The sequence below is a fragment of the Palaemon carinicauda genome, chromosome 27, assembly GCF_036898095.1.
Source record: "Palaemon carinicauda isolate YSFRI2023 chromosome 27, ASM3689809v2, whole genome shotgun sequence".
Taxonomy (NCBI): Eukaryota; Metazoa; Arthropoda; class Malacostraca; order Decapoda; family Palaemonidae; genus Palaemon; species Palaemon carinicauda.
In genome coordinates, this window is record NC_090751.1 from 84,481,964 (window position 1) to 84,489,463 (window position 7,500).

Below are 7,500 nucleotides of genomic sequence, written 5' to 3' on the forward strand. Positions count from 1 at the left end.
GAGGGCCATAGCAAAGAGACAATACTTATAGGGGATCAATCAGGTGCAGACCACTAAATGTGGCATCCAATATGGAGCAGTAATCCTAAAAAAAAGTCAGATACTTAACGAGGTGTGCGAGCTAAAATCCTCAGGAATTTTTTTTTTAAAGCAATTTCTACTAGAGGCACACTCCTCACTGCACGCCTGGTTCCCTGATTAATCACAAGCCAAAAGTTTCTCACCTGCGAGAGGAGGTTGTAATGGCCATTAACTGTTCAACGTGTAGTGTCTACGTTAGTTACTAAAGCCCTGTCCACACGATCGAGCATGCCCGACGGGCAAACAGTGATACCAGACCACAGTAAGTAGTGAAAATGAGGGTTGATGACGTCTGAAGTGGTAAAACCACAGGCAGGGATCTGGCAACCAATATTGTTGCCAGATCTCTGCTGTGGATTTCCCGTTTCTGGCGTCATCAATCTCATTCTCACTACCTACTGTGGTCTGGTATCACTGTTTGCCCGTCGGGCACGCTCGATCGTGTGGACAGGGCTTAAGATAGCACCAAACTTGGCAGGAGCTGAAATAATACAAGAGTCAAAAGACAAAACTACGTTAGACTTAACTCCCTAAGGATGAAATGCCGAAACGTGAAAAACAGCAAAGTACAAAGTACAAAATTAGGGTTGTAGTGGCTTGTTGGTAACGTCCTTGTTGGTGAGGAAGCAGATGTTTTTAATCCTTTACTCAAGAAGACTGGATGAGTACCACAAAAACTCGTTAGTCCTTTTAGTGTCTGCAACCTCACCATCATAGTGAGCGAAGGATCGAGGTTTGGGATGAGCCTATAGATCTATCTGCCGAGTCATCAGGAGCTATTGCCTGGCCCACTTTGGTCCTAGCTTGGATGGAGAGGGAGCTTGATCGCTGATCATATGTGTATATATATGATCAGTCTCTGATCATTGTCATGCTTGCTAGGGCAATGTCACTGTCCCTTGCCTCTGCCTTTCATGAGCGGAACTAATCCCGAATGCACAAAAAAATATATTGAAAAAGTAAAGGCAGAACTCTCCTCCGGAAAATGTAATAAATAAAGCTATATCCATCTTCCATATGAAAACATCTGAAGATGTAGGCGCTGATCTTTTAATAGCCGAGTTGAGATAGAAAGAGACGCTAAGCATAGTGCAGTACTACATTAGATCCTTCTCTCTGGTTACGGTTCATTTTCCCTTTGCTTACACATACACCGAATATTCTGGCCTATTCTTTACATATTCTCCTCTGTCCTCATACATCTGACAACACTGAGATTACCAAACAATTCTTCTTCACCCAAGGGGTTACTGTACTGCAATTATTCAGTGGCCACTTTCCTTTTGATAAGGGTAGAAGAGACTCTTTAGCTATGGTAAGCAGCTCTTCTAGGAGAAGGCCACACCAAAATCAAACCATTGTTCTCTAGTCTTGGGTAGTGCCATAGCCTCTGCACCATGGTCTTCCACTGTCTTGGGTTAGAGTTCTCTTGCTTGAGGGTACATTCGGGCATACTACTCTAGCTAATTTCTCTTCCTCTTGTTTCGTTAAAGTTTACATAGTTTATATAAGAGATATTTATTTTAATGATGTTACTCTTCTAGGAGTATTTTATTTTTCACTTTTTCCTTTCTTCACTGGGCCATTTTCCTTGTTGGAGACCCTGGGCTTACAGCATCCTGCTTTTCCAGCTAGGGTTGTAGCTTAGCAAGTAATAATAATAATAATAATTATGCTGTTCATTTCCCTTGTTCGTTTCTATTGCCTTTAATAACGTTATTCATTAGTCAGTTTTCTGTTCTCCTATCAAAGATATATATATTTAATGAAGACAGATCAGGGACGATTAGTTATTTTAATATATCTTCAATGAAGACGGATCCGAAACTTGGTTTTCTGTTATCGTATTGATTAGAATATCTGTAATGAAGACAGTTAAGAATCCTTAAAGACTCAATAGAGACTTGAACGATGACGCCCTTGACAGACAGACATAGACAGGGCACAAACGATCAAGGCTCACCTTCGTTTCGTATTTACAGTTTCAGCGGAGGCCCTGATGATGGCAACCAGTGCTTTGCCGACTACCAGTGTTTGGGATCCAACAAGTGCTGTCTGGTGAGGACCCATACTACCACCCGAAGACTGTGCGTGCCTCCTCTATAATAATTCAAGAGGTTGAACATGATGTGAAGCGCACACAGTGTCTCCATCTATGAGCTCATAAGTCAACTTATCACTTTAAAAGTTTGTATGAGGAGATCATGGTGAAATTCATGACTAAGTGTGAAGTAACTTTACATGAATTAAATAAATCAATAAAATCATAATATCTTTCATTTATCATAAATTCAAATAAAATATTTGTAATATTTGACAAGATTTCACCCCACAGTATAAATTACTGCAAATAATCCAAATAACCATATTTACACATTGAAATTTGCCTCTGATTATACATCCACCACTCTGCATGTATATAAATGAGAACTCTTGTGATTTTCAAACACCAAACTTACCATTTTAAAAAATATGTATTAGTAAGAAATATTGCATGTAATGTTAAGATGCAGTTTGTATTTATCAAAGAAATTATAATTGCGTAGATACAAAACTATCTAGGTGTAAATTTTAACCCATACCAAGTATATATATTTGCAAGAAGTACAAAGTAGGTAAATTTGCGATAAAACTTATATTCATATATGCATAAAAATCATATGCATATGTACTTACAATAAAACTAACTGTACCCATGCAAATTTATCATAAAAACTACTTATAACGCATACACATTTATCATAAAATATTTATGCATTTATATTGTATTACAAAAACTACGTGCAATAAATTTGGAATTTATATATAAAAAAAATAATGCATATTTGTTTTCAGTCGTATCATAAAAGCTATTCAAAGAAAAGCACTAGAAAAGCACTCAGAGAGTAAACCTCCACCACGACAGCTTATATTGGTCAGCCATTTGCTCAACCTTGACCTTTGACCTAGGACTTTCAAAATCGAATCGCTTTCACATTTCAACATAATTAATTCCGGTGAGTAAAATTGTGGCCAGGAAGTTATTCACAAACAAACAAACGGACAAACAGGGTGAAAGCATAACCTACTCTATGAGTAAAATTGTGACCTGCACACGGCAGCTATTTCTCGACTTAACCTTAACCTTTGACCTAGGACTTTCAAAATCGAATCACTTCCACGTCACAACATAACAATTAATTCCTGAAAGTATCACTATTCCATGAGTAAAATTGTGGCCAGGAAGTTGTTCACAAACAAACAAACTGACAAACGAACAAACAGGGGCGAAAACATAACCTCCTCCCAACTTCCTTGGCGATGGTAAAACGAGAAGACTGTGGTAGAAAGGAAATATAATGCTACCAATTCCCTTTGAAAAAGAGACCGGATAAATTCTGCCACTACTTCCTGGTTGTAGCTCCAGGCACTACTAACCTTTCACATTGGAAAAAAAAAGAAAAAAAAAAGGAAAGCGTACTTTTATCATCATATCTCGTAAGTCAGCGCTCAAAGAAGCTGAAAATATCCAGGAAAGAGTCCAGCACTATGTATAAAACCTATCTGTTTTCTTGAGATTGCAATAAATATGATTTTATTCCAGAAGAAGATGGATGTGGCAGAAATGAGAATGTTGAGATGGATGTGTGGGGTGACAAGAAGAGATGAGATACAGAATGAGGTAATTAGGGCTACCACAGGAGTTAGAAAACTATCAGATAAGATCCAAGAAAGTAGACTGAGGTGGTATGGTCATGTCATGAGAAGAGATGAACAGTATATAGGGAGGAGAGTGATGGAAACGGAGGTACAAGGAACGAGAAGGAGAGGGAGACCAAAGCGAAGGTGGGTGGACTGTATCAGGGATGACCTTTGATCAAAGGGATTAACCGGTGATGAGACAAAGAAGAAGAAGAAGAAGAAGATCATTTTCTTCCGTCAAATGGAATCAGGAGTGGGGCTTGCTAAAACTTTGATCAGACTGTCTTCACATTGAGGTGGGCATCCTCCCCGCACCTACCATTCTCTCTCTCTCTCTCTCTCTCTCTCTCTCTCTCTCTCTCTCTCTCTCTCTCTCTCTCTCTCTCTCTCTCTCTCTCTGTATGTGTGTGTGTGTGTCAGTGTTTGTGTGTATGTGAATGTTTGTATACGAGTATTTGAGTGTGTGTGTGTGTGTGTGTGTGTATGTGTGTGTGACTGTTTGTGTATGTATGAGAGTGTATGTCTAAGTTTATGTATGCACGTTTTTCTCTGTGTGTATGTTTTGCATGAGTTTATGAATGCAATTATTTGTGTGTTTGTGCGTTGAGTTTATGTATGCAATTATTTGTGTGTGTTTGTGCGTTGAGTTTATGTATGCAAATGTGTGTTTGTGCGTTGAGTTTATGTATGCAATTATTTGTATATGTGAGTGTTTGTGGGTGTGTTTGTGCGTTTCGGTTTATGTATGTAATTATATGCAATCATTTGTGTGTGTTTTTGTGCGTTAAGTTTATATATGCAATTATTTATATAAGCGAGAGTTTGTATGTGTGTTTGTGCGTTTGAGTTTATCTGCTAGTGTGCTTATGACTGTAATTAAGTGCTATTATTGTGTAGGACATGAAGGGAAAAAATGCCATCCATAAGAATGCATAAAATATAATTATATAAATTATCAACAGAGATTAATCTTGCAATTCGAGAACTGACAGAATTCCTTTAGGCTGACGAAATCTGAAAAATCATACCCTCCACGATCTGACCCTATTTTTAATACTCGATACTTTTAGGTCAAATAAAGTTATAAAATATATAAATAATATAATTTACTTCATTATCACATCAAATTAAATAGGAATATCAAAACGTTGTTAATACTAAGGTTTCATTGGACGAGAATGTCTTTAGACAAAATTAACTTTAGTCGAAATTGTTTTAGACCAAAGTTCCCTATCTTCCCCCCCCCCACACACACACACTAACTATATATATATATATATATATATATATATATATATATATATATATATATATATATATATACATATATATATACTGTATGTGTATAGTATGTGCGCATATAGATATATACACACACACACACACACATATATATATATATATATATATATATATATATATATATATATATACATATACTGTATGTGTATAGTATGTGCACACACACACACACACACACACACACACACACACACACACATATATATATATATATATATATATATATATATATATATATATATATATATATATATATATATATACATATATATATATATATATATATATATATATTTATATATATATATATATATATATATATATATATATATATACTGTATGTGTATAGTATGTGCGCATATATATATATATATATATATATATATATATATATATATACATATATATATATATATATATACATATATATATATATATATACTGTATGTGTATAGTATGTGCGCATATATATATATATATATATATATATATATATATATATATATATATATATATATATATATATATATATATATATTACTATACACATACAGTGTATATATATATATATATATATATATGTATATATATATATATATATATATATATATATATATATATATATATATATATATATGTGTGTGTGTGTGTGTGTGTGTGTGTGGGTGTCTGTGTGTGTGTGAGATAGCACTAAACATCAAAAGAAAACAACAAATAGATGATAAAACACTCGATGAAAAGGTGAAAACCCCAATATTCCTTTCCCCAAACAACCAATGTATCAAAATCATCAAACGATGATTCTCCCACACATCAATTCAACAAATCTTTACATGTAATAATTTTGCAAGTTCCTTTCCTTGCCATTCTTTTTCTTCAAAGTTTTTACTCGCCGCCTGCATTCCGTTGCAAGCACCTCAAAGCGACATAAAATCACGTTCAGAGGATCCTGGGCAGGATGTGCCAAGTCCTGAAGTGCATCCTGGCTACGGAGGAGATCTGGACCCATATTCCTAGCGTCTCTCATTGCGGAACTCGTATCGATAAAAAGGTTTTTTTTTTTTTTTTTTTTTTTTTTTCACTCGTGCCAAAGTGCCAAGATGATTAAAAAAAATATATCCAAGTGAATATAGATTTTTTTTTACACATACGTTATGTATACATGTATGTTCATATATACATGCAAGAATATTTTATAAGTTGATTTTATATTCGCTAAAAAGGACTAACCAAAAAAAAATATAAAATTCATAAACCCATAAAAATCATGACGGGAAAAAAGAAACCATAAAAATGAACACCCATTTTACGAAAAAAAAAAAATAAGGAAACGAAACCCTAATCATCATAACCAGGATGTGCTGACAGATACATAAAAAAAAAAGGACAAACAGGAGTACCGGATTCTCGGCCGACTTTTAAGAGTTTCGTTGCCACCGAAGGGGGGCGCAAAAGGGAAATTCTTGGGCTCCGAAAATGTGTGAACGCATGCCACTGGGATCCCCTCGAGGTTCGTGCGGGGAGGATTAGTATAAAAGAGCTTACATAAATACCCAGAATTATTCTCGCACCAAACGCCATCGAGAAAGTAGCCAAGACAACATGAATCACTCGAGCTGCTTTACGTGTCTCACTCTTCTTCTTCTTCTTCTTCTTATGGTAAGGAATCAATGTTCGTTTTAATGTATGCTATTGCAATACCAGCTAAGCAAACACACATGTATGTGTGCAAACACGCAAACACATTATATATATATATATATATATATATATATATATATATATATATATATATATATATATATATATATATATATATATATATATATATATATATATATATATATATATATATATATATATATATATATATATATATATATATATATATATATATATATATATATATATATATATATATATATATATATATATATATATACACTGTATATATGAAACAGACCTCAGACATGTCCTTCCACCTACGTCTGTTTATGGTCTTTCTATGCCAGTTTATTCCTCAAACTGTCTTAGTTCGTCAATCAACAGTCTTCTCTTCCTTCCCCTGTATCTTTTGCAATCTCCAGGAACCCATTCTTTTATTCTTAACGTCCATCTCTTGTCGGTCGTTCTTATTATATGCCCTGCCCACGTCCATTTCATTTCATACATGTTAGAAAATCATCTACTTTAGTTTGCTTTCGTATCCATATTGCTCTTTTTAGGTCTATTAGTGTTTTTCCAATCATTATTCTTTCCATAGCTCTTTGAGCTGTAACTAGCTTATGTTCTAAGGCTTTGGCTTTAGTAAGACTCCAAGTTTCTGATGCATAAGTTAATACTGGTAGGACCATTTGATTAAATACATATCTTTTTATAGAAGTGGCATTTTACTCTTTATAATCTCATTTTGTTTACTAAATGATCTCCATCTCA

General features: G+C 34.4%; 1 long non-coding RNA gene across 1 annotated transcript in view; it reads left to right on the forward strand.

Annotated features, from left to right (window-relative positions):
* Window positions 1-2,316, forward strand: part of LOC137621228 (uncharacterized) — an 8,068-nt gene extending 5,752 nt beyond the window's left edge. The window contains exon 3 of the long non-coding RNA XR_011040182.1: window positions 2,064-2,316. This is a non-coding gene — a long non-coding RNA (uncharacterized lncRNA). The remainder of the gene's footprint in view (window positions 1-2,063) is intronic.
* The last annotated feature ends 5,184 nt before the right edge of the window (window positions 2,317-7,500 follow it).